Raw genomic sequence first — 17,241 nt, forward strand, 5'->3', positions numbered from 1 at the left:
GCCCTGAGCTCAATCCTCAGCTTTGAGGGAGGGAAAAATGAATTATACCACTCCATGTTCACTAGGATGGCTATAATCAAAAACATGGAAAATAATAAACATTGGTGGAGATGCAGAGATGTACATTGTTGGCAAGAGTATAAAATAGTTCAGTCACTATAGAAAATACTGTGGCAGTTCCTCAAAAGCTAAAAATAGAATTGCCATACAACCCAGCAATTCCACTCCTAGGTAAATACACAAAAGAACTGAAAATAGATTCAAACAAATACATGTGCATACATGTTCTTTGCAGCACTATTTATAATAGCCAAAATGTGAAAACATCTAAATGTCCACCAATGGGTGAATGGATAAACAAATTATAATACATACTTACATACATACATACAATAAAATATTACCCAGTTACAAAAAAAGAATAAAGTACTGACACAAGCTATAACCCACATGAACCTACAAAATACTATGTTATGTGAAAGAAGCCAGATACAAAAGGTCATTAACTTACAATCTTCCTGCCTCAGCCTCCCAAGTACCTAGGTTTAGCCAGGTGCATGCCACCATATCCAGCTTAAAAGATCACATATTACAAGATTCCATTTATATGAAATATCCAGAACAGGTAAATCTATTGAGACAGAACAAAAATTGGTAACTGTCCAAGGAAAGGGAGAGAGAGAAGGAAAAGCAATTGCTCAACAGCTGTGTTTCTCCTGGATACAGGTGACGGTTGTACAATATTATGAACATACTAAATGCCAGTGAATGCCATGGACTTTCAACTCAAGTTTTTCTTTAATAAATGACCCATGGTGCCATACTAGAAAAGGAAAAGCTCAAAAGTCACTTTAATGCTTCCCCATCTGTCTCTCCTGTCTCTCCAGGAAGCTTTTCCTCTTTCTGTAGCCATCTAAATCTGCCATTTTAGCAAGGAGTTGTTTCATTGGACAGGTTGTCTAGTCATTTCCTATGTTTTAGGCAATCTAAAACCCCCAATAAGAAAGGATCCTTTTAAATAGGATCCAAGTGGCCCATGTATCTCATCCTGTTTCCCCTACAACATAGGCCAACTTATGGTTGGAGAGCACAGGAAGGGGGCTGACTGGGCTCTCTTGAAGCAGTAATTCCAGTGGTGCTATCAGAGAATTGGATACCAAAGATATCACCACTGCATGATGGTCTGAATCTGGTTACAGTATTTTTCTTTTGAGGAGGAGTATGGATTCAGGAAGAATAGAGAAGTATTTTTAAAACAGCTTTGGAGCCATATCTAGTTTCAGAAATAACTAAACTCTCTCAATAACAACTAGGTTTTTGACTTACCAGAAGTAACAATCCTAAAGACAAAATCCTTCAGAAAAACTAAGATTTTAGGCTGGGTGTGGTGGTGCAAGTCTGTAATCCCAGCACTCAGGAGACTGAGGCAGGAGGATCACTGCGAGTTAAAGGCCAGCCTGAGCTACACAGTGAGTTCAGGGCCAGCCTGAATTACATAGTAAAACTGTCTCAAAAAAAAAACTAAGGGCTGGGGATTTAGCTCATTGACCAAAACTATGCCCCAGCTCTCTACATGTTGTTTTCCTTGCCCCATCACACAATGGAAACCTGGAGACCACAGAATTTGGGTAGGCATTCAAGCTTGGTCTCTATCAGCCAAAGGACTCCAAGCCAGTATGTTGTCACTGATGATTGGAAGTGAAAACTGAAAGAGTAACATGCAAAGGTCAGTGGCACAGTAGCTCCTCATGCCCTTCAGGAACCACATATTTAAAGTAATATTGACTCTCACAATGATTGTAATCATTATGTACTGCAAACATGTACTAATAAAAAATTAAAAGATTTAAAATAATATTAAAGTAATATTGATAATAAAAACCACCAATACTTACTTAAAAGTCATTGTGCAACTTTTAAATACCTCTCACAAGAGCCCTAAAGCTCAGAAAATTAATGATTTATCTAGGTTCTTAAGGCTAATGAACAACAGAAAAGCCAGATTTCAAACTCTGGTCTCATAGCTTCCCAGCTCAGCCCCTTGCCAAAATATGAAACTGTCCAGCACCACACATCCTGTCCTAGTTCCTGGATCTCCCTGACAGAATGCCCTGATCATTCATAATATGTCAGTGTTTCTTAGTTCAACATTAATCCTAACAGGCATGGGGACAAGAACCTCTTGTAGCTAATAGTAACCCAGAACAATGACACCACCAAGAGGTGCGTGAGATTGCTATCTGGGCCACTCTGCCATTCCCTGGGTCACCAATCAAACCTCCTGAAACCTGCAAGGTAGATGTTCTGCCCTGAATGACCCTTAAAGGCAAGAGGGGGAAATGCCAAGAGAAAAGCAAATGTGGAAGGACTACAGACAAAACAGTAAAGCAGAAGTCAGAAGACCTGAGATTTAGTTTCAGTTCTGCTCCTTATTAGATATATAACATTAGGAAGTCAACTGTCTTCTTTGCATTTGTTTTTTCTGCTATAATATGGAGATAACAATCCCCTCCTTTCATACATCACTGAGTTGCTATGGGGTGTGGTGAGCAAAAAGACAGGTCTTGAATAGAAAAGTGTTTTGTAAAGTGCACAACACAAACCCACCCGAGGGGTCATTATGATATGACTACCATCAGCTGGCTGAGGAGAAGATGAATGTCCATGTAACCAACAGAAAGTGAAACAGCAGACAGTTCGGTGCCAAATTACAGGGTACAGACTGAAATGATTAAGGTCTGGAAAAGGAAGTTTCCATGACTAGTCAGAGAAAAGTACAGACAGGATTAGAGGGTGATGATGAGCTAGCAGGAGCAAAAGAATGCAGTGAGGGGATAGCAGGATTAAGAAACAGGATAGTAATAGTGCTGGATAGATCCTATGTATTGGGGGATCAGGGAAGTCACACAGGATAGGTAGGGTAAGGCTAGACTGTAGAAAGATAGACAGCTGAGAATCCGGAACAGGAGGCAACGGGCAATTGGGAACTACTACAGATAACATGAACAGTGGGACAGCAGAGGCACATTTCACAGCTTACATTTATTGAACACTAACAGTGTGGTAGGTAGGCACTGTCATAGGATAGGGGATACAGAAAAAAAAAATGCCCTGCTTCCATAACTCTATTTGAATCCACATTCAGAGTGACAAGAACAAGAAAACAAGCTTTATAATCAAATAGACCTATTTTCAAATCCCTGCACTAACAATGCTAAAGAAATGACCTTCTACAAGCAACCAAGGCTCACTAATTCCAATGTAAAAGCAATAATAATCCTTCATGTGATTAAAAAGTTTGTGTGCCTTCCATATACTTAATAAGTAACAGTTATTATTATTATCACTCATTAGCTTTGAGAGCTTGAAAAAGTTGTGCTTCAGTTTTATTACCTATAAAATAATACTAATAACTACCTCACAAAGTTTTTGAGAACATCAAAGAAAATAAATGATGTAAAGTATATAAAGTAACAATTCAAGCAAAGTCCCTTTTTCTTCCTCTGTCGCTTATCTCCTTAATCTTTCTCATTCCCTTCTCTCTGGCCCACATTTGAGCTCTCTCATGGCAATGCCCATCTCCCAAAGGAGGGCATTGAGGACATAGCAAGAAAACTTGAATCCATTCCTAGGGAGCACCAGGCCCACTTAACCCCCAACCAACTCTGATTTACCCAGTACTTGACCACTTGCATCCACGGACACCTCATATACACACTTCTTGCCAAGCATCGTCAGTTCACAGGCAAGAAGCCCTTTCTGCTTAATAACAAAATAATCCCTCCCTTTTTATTCATTTTCCCAAGAAATTAAACCAGAAAAGAAAGCTCCAAAGTCTAAAATGCCAATCAATGAAATGACAGAGTTCTTCCCAGTGCTTTAAAACTATAGGATAAAAGGAAGAAGTTCTACAAATCACTACAAGGAATGTGATCATCATGTACCACAAATATGTATCAGTAAAAATGATTCATTTTTTTAAAGGAAGAGGTTCTAAACACCCTTGCTGAAGGGCAGATAAGTCCCACTGGACTCTGTGTTTATCTGACAAGGCCAGGCAAACTTGCCATAACTTCCAACAGTTCTAGGATTGCCTAAGAACATGGCCCTCAGCCTGTAGAGTTACTCAGGCATGAGACGAAAATTAGGTTTTCACTCAGAAAGGTCAACTCATAAATACCTGATTAACCTCAAGTGAACAAGTTCTGCTCTACCTCTTAGGAGAATTTACAACTGAACTGGAACAGGAGTCGAGCTGAGTGCATGTTTTCAAAGCCATAACTAAAAATTATTGAAAGGTTGAGGGAAGGGGTGGGGAAGTGATGACTGGCTGTAAAAGCCCAAACCATATCTGCTAAGTCCAGATTTTTCAGTGGAAGCTTTCTCTTCCAGAATAACTTCTATACAAACCTGAAGTGTAAATGGGACCTTGCCTGGAAATACAAGTGCCAGCCCTCTGACCAAGATCATGGAAAATGCTAAGAGGCAGACAGTATCAATTCCAAAACTCTTGTTTAATCCCAGAGTGCCCCTTTTTGTGAGAAAATAGTATCAATTGCTCTAATCTTATACATTAGAAACACTGTCACATAAAACCTTTGTCTAATCTCCCTCTAGCATCCCTGCTTCTTCTGTGCTCCTGCTACACTTTGCAAACCAAAACAGGAATTTTTTGTTTTGTTTTTTGAGACAGGGTCTTGCTATGTACAGTAGTTGAGGCTTGCCTTGAACTCACTATCAGCCCAGGCTGGCCTAGAATTTAAGACAATCTTCCTGCCTCAGTCTCCCAAATGATGGGATTAAAGGCATGCACCAGCATTGTTAAATACCATAAACCAGGTCTTATACAAAGGCTTTAACATTGTTTTTTTGTAAAGCCCCAATAAACTTGTGTGATACCTAATCTTTGTTTCATTACATAAATAAAGATGCTTCAACTGAGTTGTTTCTTCAACTGAGTCATTTGCTCAGAAGAGGGGCTGTTAAGTGCAAAATCCAATATGAACCCAGTCTTCTAATTCCAAAGTTTAATGTTCCTTTCAACAGATATTTATTGACAGACTATGAAATGCCAGGGATTACTCCTGAGTAAATTCATAGCAATGTATGAGACAGACAAGAATCCTTGTCTTTATGGATCCAAGCTTCTTCCATGTTTTAGCACACTGCACATTTAGTAAGTCGTGCCCGTATTTCTTTTTCCTCCACTAGGCAGAGTTCAATGAACATGTATGGAGAGATGGATGTGTTCCTTTCTCTCACCTCACAGGAATTCCTTCCAGCTTCTGCCCAAACAGAATTCAATTATGTATCCATTAATTCTGCATTCTTCCTCCTACCAACTCAAGCTACTTTAAACCAAAAGCTTCCTTGCAGTGCTAGCAAATTGGTTCCAGCCACCCAGTAAGTATGAAAATAATAGTACTTCCAAGTTTCCAAAACATTTTCTCTGGGGGCCGGGGATTTAGTTTAGTAGTTCAGTGTCCTGCCTTGAAAGCGCAAGGACCCGAGTTCAATCCCCGGTACCAAAAAAAAAAAAAAAAAAAAAAAAAAAAAAAAAAAAATTTTTCAAATAAAACCCAAACCCCCAAAAAAAAAAAAAAAAAAAAAAAAAAAAAAAAAAAAAAACACTTTCTCATACATAACCTTATTTAACCCTCATCAAATTAAACAAGGTAAGCAGTATTCCCATTTAACAGACAGGAAAACAGACACCCACAAAGCTTAGTAACTAGATCAAGGACACAACTCAGTAGAAAAACTGAGTTTCTGCAGTTTTCCCTACTCCCAGAATGTATTCTTCTCTCCTCTCCTAAAAATATAATCTATTCTCCCTAACAAAAAAAAAAAAAAGGAGTGTTGTGCCACTATCTAGTTCATTCTATTTGACAAAGCTATTTCAGATTTCCCCTTATATCAAAACAAAACAAACAACAACAATCAAAAAACCCATACTATGATCAATCCTGTGATGGGATATACTTTATTAACATTTTATCACTCTTTCCATTAAAATTTTTTCTTTTTGTTGTTTTGTTTGTGATACTAGGGATTAAACCAAAGGCCCATGCACTCTACCACTGAACTTTTATTCCCAAAGGAACAAATATTTTATGTTAAAACTAAGCAAATATTCTGTATTCATAGAAAAAAGGCCTAAAAATATTTTATAATTATTTTCAAGACAATGAGAAAGATAACTGAACTTATAAAAATGCCTTTACATGTGTTCCCTAGGAAAGCCTTTTCATCCTGTGAAATGATAAGTATCAGTAGGCAGAGATTTCAGAAAATATAGGCCCAAATGCTAGGTTAATAATTCTTGCAAAGTATGAGTTTTACAAAATAAAACAAGCAAGTACTGTAGTCACAGGAACAGTCCAGCAACCAAAGCTGAGTTGTCACGTCACTCCAGAAAGCACTGAACCTAGCTCCATTGGTTACAAGATTACAGGAAGAAACAAACTCTAAAGCCAAATGTTAAGAAAAATAACCTAAAGGAAGTCATGTCTGCTCCTGGGAAACCAAAAGGCACCTTGCCTAGAAGACTCACTGCCTCCACTATAAACAGCTCACCCTGGGCAAATCATGAAAATGCAGGCCTGGCTGTACTCAAGGAGCCAGCCAAGACTCTGCCTAAACCCTACCTTTGTTATTCTGTTATGACACAAGAAATTCCAACACTACAACTTCATTCAGTTTTTTAACAAATAATCCCTAAGTAACCACACCTTGCAGGAGTAGGAATAGCCAGATGAAAAAGGCAGAGGAATCAGGGATTGGAGAAGACTTTCTGGAGGTGGGAACTTACCTAGGCCAAGAAGGATAAAAGGACATGAGGTCATTTGTGCTACCTTATGAAAATAACAAGAGGGCCAGGGATTTGGCTCAGTGGTTCCGGCACCTGCTTCTCAAGCTCAAGGGCCCCAGTTCGATCCCTGCTTACCCCCCACAAAAAAAACAACAACAAAAAAAAGAAAGTAACCAGAAGCTTGAAGGAGACCTAGATTTGAATTCTGATTCAGCTACTCACAAACTACAATCACCATCAGACAAGTTATTTTCCTTCTCTGAATCTATGCCCTCGGCTGTTAAATGGATATTATGAGACATACATCAAAAGATACCTGTGTAAAACAAATGACCTGATCGGACACCTGGCCAGACTTAATAAATAGCTATTCCTAACCCTTTTTCTGGTTAGAAGAGGACATAAACCAGAGAAGAATGCCTTGGGGCAATAGAAATGATTAGCCAGCTAACACAGCAAAGCCTTTGAAGGCTAATGGAAGAAGCAATCAATCTGAAAAGTGACAGGAGCCAGGGATTAGCTCAGTGGCAATGTGCCTGCCTCGTAAGCGTAAGGTCCTGAGTTTGATCCCCAGTACCACAAAAAAAAAAAAAGAATAACAAAATGCAGGTCATATCCAGGTCTCAGATATTTCCCCCACCAAGTGATGTCTGACAGCCCACTGTGGACAAGTTTCACCCATCATGCATTCAGTAGATGAGGAAATGGAAAACCACTCTGCCCACATCCCACCCCCAGGAAAGACAACCTTGTGTCAACCTTGCACTCCAGAAAGCTGGACTGCAGAAAAAGTATTGAGTGCAAAAAAGGAAAAGTATTGAGTGCAAAAGTATAGCACAAGAAAAGTATTGAGTCCAGGTGCCAACACATTTTAATTAGTCCAACTCTAAATGTCTGTAATCATAGGAGATTAAAGGAGCCCCCTGGGAAAGCTTTTGTCCTTTACACAGTTCAGCCAATTAGATCTGCTCAAGTGCCCTAATTTTCACCCGTGAATTCTTTGGGGGAATAAAGCTTACCACGTTCTGACTTCTGGCTGAGAGTACAGGCACATGCTCAGCTCAGGAAGAGTAGCTGCTACAAAAAGTAGTATCAGCTACAAAAGAGGCAGCAGCAAATATATATACCCTGAGGCCCTGACACCCTTCTTGTACAGGAATAGAACTGCCATCTTGCCAGGCTCCATCCCCAAACCAGCAACCTGCTCTGACCCATTCTACCAGCCAGTATAGCCTAATCTAATTCATGCCAAAAATCTAGCAAAGACAAGTACTTTTGGATTGTTTTGTTTTGTTTTGATTTGTTTGTTTTGTTTTGTTTTTTGGTGCCAGGGATCAAACTCGGGTCCTTGAGCTTGCAACAAAGACAAGTTTTGATCCTCAGTTCAAAGGTAACCTCAACATAGCAATACTTAAATCTTAAAGAGACATTCTCAGGAATGGAAATGTCTTCAAGGCTCAAAAAAAACAGAACTTGAATGGTTACTTAGTCATGATGGCACAGCATAATCCCAGCTAATATAATTCCACCTATAATTCCAACTAAATAGATGGGAGGTTGAGGCAGAAGGATCACAAATTTGAGACCAGCCTAAGCAACTCAGCAAGACTCCATCTCAAAATAATTTTTTTTAAGGCTGGAGATATAGATCAATGACAAAGAGCTTCCCCAAGAATGCTCAAGGCTCTGAGTTCAGTACCAGATACCATCAAGAAGAATAAGGAAAAGGAAGAGAAAGAAGAAGAAAGAAGAAAAAGAAGGGCTGGGGATTTAGCTCAGTGGTGCCACTGCCTGCCTCACAAGCATAAGGTCCCAAGTTTGATCCATGGTACAGGGGTCGGGGGATAGCTATAATAGTAAGCCAGGTGGCAGACATAAAAAACTGATGCACAACGAGATAAAAAGATTTGTTCAAGTTAACAAGACATTATACTCCAACTTTATATTTCCCTAAAGGCTCAAACCCTCTCCCTCACAAGTGGGTCAGCTGTAATGTCAGTGTAGCCACACTTTTACTGTTGTCAATTAAGATTTAAAAAGCAACCAGGCATGGCGGTACACACCTGTAATCCCAGCCCTTGGGAGGTAGAGGCAAGAAGATTGCTGTGAGTTCAAGACCAGCCTGGGCTACATAGTGAGTTCAAGATCAGTCTGGACTACAGGGCAAGACACTGTCTCAAGAAACTTAAAAAAAAGAGGGGGGCAAGCTTGGTGAGCCTGGTAATCCCAGCACTCAGGAGGCTGCAGCAGGATTGATCATTGCAAGTTCAAAGTCAGTCTGGACTACATAAAGAGTTCAGAACCAGCTAAACTACATAGTGATACCTCATCTCAAAATAGCAACAACAACAAAAAGCAAGTTTACAAGAGAGAGACAGAATCCAGGAGACATCGAATAAAGAAAAAATAACTGAAAAAATGCAATGAATAATTCCGAAATTATTTCTAAACTCAGTTCAGAAAAGAAAGTATTAGATTTCCCTTGCCTTAAGATGGCTGCTACATAAAATGGCAGCCTCCTCCTTCCCCATACCAATTCCTCTTAACTGGACTATCCCTGCCCCTGAAAACATCACAACAATATTATACCCCTTAGCAATCCAATTAAAAACCTTCACACATGGCGACTGGACCTGTATAAATTCATCCATCATAAATCAGTAGAACTCTACCCCTTATGCTAAAGTTATTCATATTCCTGAGTCAGGCATAACCTGTCTCCTAAAAGTTTGTTTTATATCTGTGATTCCCAAGCCTTTCACTGTCTCAACCCAACCCCATCTTTCTTGTTTTGTGGGCTTCCTTAGCTCTCCCCTCACAATTTATACAGAAACTCAGTTTATCCCAGCAAGTCTTGCCCTCCCTCACAACAGCCACCTATCCGTCTCTGATATGGACCGATATTCTGGTGGGAATTGGCACTGGAGTGGCAGGAATCTCAACATCAACACATTTCTATTACTCCCTATTCCAAGAGCTAAATGAAGATATGGAAAAGGCAGCCGACTCTCTGGTCACCCTACAGTCCCAAATCAATTCACTGGCAGGTATGATACTCCAGATACTCCCTGTTGGAGACAAGGCAAAGAAACTCATGGAACAAATAGAAAAAAAACGTAGATGAGACCTAGACTGGCTACACTGTCTGCCAGGATACTTTGACCAATGGCTTCCATGACTTCTTCCTTTCCTGGGACCCCTCACTATGCTCTGAATAATCCTACTGTTTGAAACCTGTCTGTTCTGTTATCTTCAACATTTCTTACAGGAATGCATGAGAGCATTTACCAACCAGACAGTCACAGAGCTCCTCATGGCAGGGTACCAGCCACTGTGGCAGAAGAAAGAAGGCCCCATCTACCGCTGCCCCCATCAGATCCAGGTTTAACCCCAACTTTCACCCCTTTGTCAGCTTGAAGTAGCTCCAGAAGAAGAGACTTCTGCCCAACAACCATAAAACAAAAGCCTGGAATGTTAGATTTCCCTTGCGTTAAGATGGCTGCCACATGGCAGGGATGCCTCCTTCCCATAATGCCATGTTAAAATATGGCTTCTCCAACCAAAGGGCAGTCTTCTTCTTTCCAACATGCCTCTCTTCCCGCCAAAAAAGGTAACTTGATACTTCCTACTCCTAACAACTAGTAATGTCACAAGTCCCTCCTAATGATGTCATAGGCTCCTCCAATCCCTTAATACTACCTCATTCAAACCCACCCCACTCCTATAAAAGAAGTTCCCTGTTCTGCCTTGTTGCTTTCTCTCCTTTGTTCAGAGACAGCCCAGCAGATCCTCCCCATAATAAAGGCTTGGTATGGTCCTGGTCTGGTCCTGGTTTTCAGCTCTTTCACCTAACAGAAATCTACTAATAATGAGTTACATTTGTATAAGACTAAATGCTTGTTACATTATTTCATAAGTGCTGCATTTTTTCTTTTGTGTGAGAAACCCAAACAGTAAATAAGGACCATAAGGGAAGATGGATATTGGGAAGTAGGAAGAACATATTCCAATGGAAAAGAGAACAAGTAAGCGGGTAAGTAGAGTGGGAAGGGAAGGAAAGGAAAAGGAAAAAAAGAAAATAGAGAGAAAAATGGAAACAAAGCCTTTGTAAATGGGGAAGGGAAAAAAGGACTGAAGTGGGGAGGGGGGTAGAAAAAGAAGAATCAAGATATATTACGGGGCTGGGATTTAGCTCAGTGGCGTTGTATCTGCCTCATAAGCACAAGGTCCTGAGTTTGATCCCCAGTACCAGAAGAAAAAAAAAAAGACATTATGTACAGGCACAAATTCCCTATGATGAATGTGATCAATATGTATGACAAATATGTACTAATAAAAAATAAAGATTAAAACAAAATAAGTGCTGAACACATTGACCTTGTAAGATAGGTTCTGCTACCCCCACCATACTTGTCATGGGGAAACTGAGCTGAGAAAGGTCAGGTGTATCAGAACCCAAGGTAGTTCACCTAACTCTTAGTCTAGTGTTTTCTTGTTTAAACTACATAGTCTATAAAGAAAACTGTGACTCGAGAACCAAGCTAGAAAGAAGGAAAAGTTTCAATGGAAAGAAAGTGCTTTAAGACAAAAGCTGCAAAACAGTAAGCAGCTATTTTATTAATTACAAATCTTCTGGTATTCCTCCTCTACTCACTGATAGGGTATGTGACTAGACATTAGACAAGACACTCATTTCAGGCCTGTTTCCATGACAGAGAGCTGATAACCACAACCCTGGTACCTAACAATACACTTATTTGAGCAGCTTTACTCCCTCTCTCAAGAGGACTTAGGAATATATGTACCAAATCAAAGAGATGACCACAGGAGGACTCCAAGCACTGGCTTTGACCAGTAATAGCTCCATTCTCTTTTCCTCTGTTCCAAACCAGGGCTTACTTTGTGTAGAAAGAAGCTTCCTTCAAGAATAGCCCAAATTCAGCTACTACTCTGCCCCACACCTTGAAACCAAATAAAGAATGGCAGAAAATTTCTAGAGGAAAAGAATATTAATCATAATCTCTCAGGCCAAGAGAAGCTGATAGGATATGGTCACTCAGTATTCTCTCAGCAAATCCACATCCCACTAAAACACTGGAGTTGTGTGGCTACAGAAAACTTGGGCATGCTCCCAGACCAGAAGGCTCCATCTGAAAGTGAGTAGATAGTCATAAAGTAATAGGTTTAAGACTACCTAGAAAGTGAAGGAAGACCTTCCATGAAAGAGTGAGTTTGTATCCACTATTATATGGCAAAATATTCATTACATATATTGGCTCCTACCCAAGCCATATTCTTGGAATAATACCTTTACACTGGCACAGCACTTAAGAGTTTCACAAAGTACCTTTACTTCCTTTGCCTCTCTGAGGCAGGTATTAATATTCCCTTTTCTTCAAATGTGGAAACAGGTTCAAAGAGTTCTCCTAGCCAGGCATGGTGGCACCCACCTGTAACCCGAGCCTTCAGGAGGCTGAGGCAGGAGGCTTGCCATGCATTCAAACCCAGACTGGGCTACATAGTGAGTTCAAAGCAGGGTGAATTACATAATAAGACCCTGTCTCAAAAGAAAAGAGATTTCCTATTCAAGACTTTACAAATGGAAAATGGCAATATATGGAGTTGAACTCAGGTTTATCTCCAAGACTCACTCTGATGATTCTAGAGCAGTGATGGGGAATCTTTCAGAGCTTTCAATAATACAAACAGCCCAGTGCAGCACAAGTGGTTGCTACTACTGTTCTAGAGTAAAGTCTGAGCTTGTTTAGGAAGCTTAGCAGCAAAAAAGCAGAGATGTGGATTCTCAGGTTTAGGTTCCAATGTAGTAGAACTATGACTTTAGGCAAATCACCTCATTTGTTTTGGCCCCAGAAAACACATGTACAAAACAAAGCAATGTGAAACAAGCACAGAAAGAACCCTTTGATTCCTGGATTACTATGGCGTGTTACCCCTTGCCCAGCAATTCAAATAAGGTCAACTATCCCTCCACTTATCACTGCTTAGCATGACCCTCCTCTGACTGCCATATATTGTCTATAATAGCACTACTAGTCCCATTACCACCATCAAAACACTGGTATGCTTTTGACACTTACCTTTCTTTCCCTACACTTAAATTCTAACTCCAACTGAGTAAACCTCTACAAAGTAAACTCTTTCCAAAGTCTCCTGTCTAGACTCCCTACCTCCAATCTCACTTCTACCAATGTATTATGCATATTCTGTGAAATTTATTTTCCTAAGCCAAAATTATCAAGAGTACTCTGAAACATGTATTCCCAATTAAAGAGATAACCACAGTGCGACTCTCCTGCTCATAACCTGCCAGGAGTACTTACTGCCTACAGAGTAATCAATCTAAACTCTTTAGTCAGACTTTTGAGGCTGTCCATGATCTTTCTTCCATTCATCTTCCTGACCAATTTTAAAGTGCTCTCCTGCAAAAAAAAAAGATAGCATTTTCCAGCCAGTGAGGACTAATGAATGCCTCCCACATATTCAACTTTTCCCCATGTTATACCTTTACTCATGACATTTCTTCTCACCTAAATGCTTCTCCCGACTTCTCTTATATTGCTCCCTGAAGTACCTGAAATTCATTAAGCTGCTATTCCTCCACTAAGATTCGCTGATTTCTTTAGGCAGACGGAATTTCTTATCCCAATAGGACTAACAGTATCAATCATAGCACATTAATTCTTGATAAAATGACTTGCACATTAAGCTATAAAATAAGAGACCTGCTATGAGGATTAAATGAAATCACATACCAGGGTCTGACAGAACCCCCAAGGCAGGGAGCACACAGCATGGCCTGGGTTGCCACCTGTCTCCAAGAGGCATTGAGGGTTTTTCTCAACAACTGCCACCCTCGGTCTGGCTTGACCATGGTTCTACTGGGTATTGCCTCCATTCATTCAACACACATTTCTGAGCTTCCCGAGGCACGTTCACAGATGCCTCAGGCTCCCAGGTGTGAGGCACACTCAGTTGAATGGACTGCAGCAGTTACCAGTGCTGCTGGGACAGCTACAACTAGTTACCTAGCCTACAAAAGATTCTATGTTAAAGATCATTGCAATAAATCTACAGTAAAGCTTCACATCCAAAAAGACAACCCCAAGATAGTACATAGAAGGAGCTGGGAGATAGAGTTGTATTCTATTGTGGCTGGAGTCCAGAAAGTTCCCATTCTGTGATGGGTCTCACACAAAACACAATGAAGAGACTGGAGACAATGTAGGACCTCTGATCATAAAGAAAAAAGAAACCTTTTTTTAAAGGAAAATGAAACTTAAATGGACAGTTCTAATGCTACAAATCCACTTATCATGGTTACCTGATTGTTTAATTAGCATGACTACTATATATGTCTAATTCACCTCTCCTGGATTCTAGATGTGCTATACTGCAAACTTCAGCTTTCATATTCACAGCATTTGCCTTACTTATTGAAATGTTGTGGTGAACATTTGTTTAAACAGAAAACAAAAAAAGACAGAAAAGGAAAAATCAACTTCATGGCCTGTGGGTTATTTTAGTCTTATAAGGATCCATTTCTTTATATTTAAAATAATAGTATTATAACATAGTTAAAAAGGGGCTGGGAAGGGAGCTCAGTGATAAAACACTTGCTTTTGCCTAGCACATGTCAGCCCTGGGTGCAATCTCAGCACCATTACAAAAAAAATATATAATTAATCACATTAAATTATTCTCAAATCATGAATATGTAGATAGTACTTATAAGTCTCAAAGAAAAATTATTATAGTACTTAGTTAACCTAGAAGATAAATAGGGTATGATCAAACTACATTAATTTCTAGGAAAAACCTGTTATGACCTTGATTTTCTTCTTGGCAGTGGTAATGACACTAAGGTTTCTGTGTTTTCAAAGTTTTCAGTCAAAATGAACTATGAATGTTATTCTACTTAATTATAAATCATCCAGGTCAATAATAAGAGAACAACAACTTTTTAAAAAGTAAGATCATATATATATAAGTACCTAACCCAGTATTGATATAGAACAAGTGCTCAATAAAAAAGGAGTCCTTGAGCCAGGGATTTAGCTCAGTGATGCCACGGCCTATCTCACAAGCACAAGGTCCTGAGTTTGATCCCCGATACCAAAAGAAAAAGGATTCCTAAATATAATGATATAAAAGATAGATATACATCTTAACTCTCATATTGAAGCCTTCTATTAGACAGGGATTGTCATATAACATATACCAAACATGTCAAATACTGAATGAAGAGGTAAAGAACACTACATAGATACAACCCCTATCCCAAGGCTTACATCCAGAACAGCTAAACCTGAGTGTTATTTGTGGAAGATACACACTGAATATATGCAAATTTAGAATTTGACACTTCACCAGTGTGATACAACCTACTCAGAATTCATAAGTAAAATCTAGCATTTTTTTCTTTCTCCAAATTTCCCAACTCTTAATCCTAGTTTTTTCCAGCCCACTTGGATGATAGAATAAACTAATGTCACTAACAGTTTTATAATTTCTAATAAAAATGCACATTTCTACCTTAATTCAGATATCTGTTTCTTTCCTTTTCCATTTTATTAAACAAATACAGAAACAGTTTTGGTCTTTGGATCAAATTAAAGTCAATTCAAATCATTGCTCATTATCTCAGGGAAATTACCTTAGGTCCTTAGAGCCACAGTTTCCTAGAGAACAATATCCACCTATAAGGGTTATACAGTTGTAAAACATTTACCCCATTGCTCAATGAATAGTAGTTATCATTGTTATTCTTATCACTGAAGTTATTTTAGTTGTCTTAATTATATATTTCTCTCTTTAAAGATATAAAGTGTAAATTTGAGTGACCTTTGCCCTTGTCGGCAAAAATTTCTTAAAACAAGACTTCCACAAATTTAACCACTCAGCAACATAGGGGCACACACACACACACTGGCACATTCTGCTTTCTAACCTGTGTGTATATATTGTACCTGACAGGAATCCATCTTCCTTGGCCACTAGATTTCAGAAGCTGGCTCAGGGAACTTGGCAAGCCTAGACGCATTTGTTTTAATGTACACTGTAGTGATGAGAGTTCTGAGAGCTTCCTGAGAGGCCAAAGATAATCCAGAGAGGCCAAACAGGAGCAGAGCTACTGAATCACACTTTCAAAACTAGTAGCACATAAGATTTGGAAACCTGCCTGCCTGCCAGTGAGATAGCTGGTCATTACCTATGCCAGGGCTCAATACAAGGCAGCCAAGAGCTCTATAAATATGGCTAACAGAGGAGAGGGAAAGTTGGGCCATGTTGACAGCACAATTGACTCCTTTTACTGTTTTGACTCCTCCATCAAATCTCCAGAGCAGCCCCTCCCTAATGCCTTGAAGGAAAGCAGGTGGGATGTCTGTGCAGGCTGGAGTTCTCAGAGGCCCAGGGAGTTCTTAGCATTACAGATAATATTTTAAAAGCCAACAAGTATCACAGGACTATCCTACCTCCCTGCTACACATCAAGTCAGCAGCGGGAACCATAAAAGGTTTCCTCCTCCATCCCACAAGCCAGGATAAGAAAAGTGTTAAAAGTTCATTCTGTTCATTTGGCTTCCTTGAATCTGACCTGAAATAAACCTCATGTGGGACATGACAGGAAGCAGCAGAACCCAAGAAACCCCTGCCCACAGGTCCCATATCCTCTTCAAGAGCTGCCTTACTCCATTTCTACTGCGTCCACCTGCTCAAAGTAGCCATTGCTGTGGCAAACAAAAAACTGCAGCCACAGTCAATGGCCAAATCATTCCACAGTGTGACTGGCAACTGTCACTTAGCACAGCTTCTGTACGTGCCTAACAAATAAGGATGAAATAGAAAGTCTGATGGGATAGTCATTCCCACAAAACTCCTCAGAAAACCTACCATGCAAGTTCTACCACTAATCCCAGAGCACATTTGTTTAAGCTTTTCATAGGAGCCAATGTGAATTTACTCAGCATTTTCTCCACTTAATCAGAGGGTCAATTTAGTGTTGCACATGACCAGCACAACAATAGATGCTGAAGATAGGTACTATGGTTCACAAAGCAGAGATGACTTTCACTCTGAAGGAAGAGGAAAACATGCAAATAAAAAGGCTTTAAAAATCTATACAACCCTTCCATATATAGAACTCACTCATTTAATGACTGAGCTACATTCCTCAGCTAGGTGGTTAACTGAATTGGCCACTAAATGAGGAACTGTATACAGTATGTACATTATAAGATTCAGAGCATCTTGGACTTGAAATTGTTACAACACCTGTAGGCAGTGCGTATCAGGACTCATCACTAGGCTGGCAGCAGAGGGGCAGAAATAAGCACACAGGGAGAGATGTGAGCAAAGTGTTCAGATTTACATTTTGATAAAAAGAATCAGTGTCTTCTAGTTGTCCTGTAG

The 17,241-nt window shown here is 39.7% G+C and overlaps 1 protein-coding gene and 1 pseudogene across 5 annotated transcripts in view; one reads left to right on the forward strand and one right to left on the reverse strand.

The window, feature by feature from the left end:
- Positions 1–17,241, reverse strand: part of Stim1 (stromal interaction molecule 1) — a 207,949-nt gene that overhangs the window by 176,089 nt on the left and 14,619 nt on the right. The gene's annotated exons all lie outside the window — the stretch shown is intronic.
- LOC104847739 lies at positions 7,495–14,147 on the forward strand (annotated as a pseudogene).

Source organism: Fukomys damarensis, unplaced genomic scaffold (assembly GCF_012274545.1).
Source record: "Fukomys damarensis isolate Sample0158 unplaced genomic scaffold, DMR_v1.0_HiC HiC_scaffold_16, whole genome shotgun sequence".
Classification (NCBI taxonomy): Eukaryota; Metazoa; Chordata; class Mammalia; order Rodentia; family Bathyergidae; genus Fukomys; species Fukomys damarensis.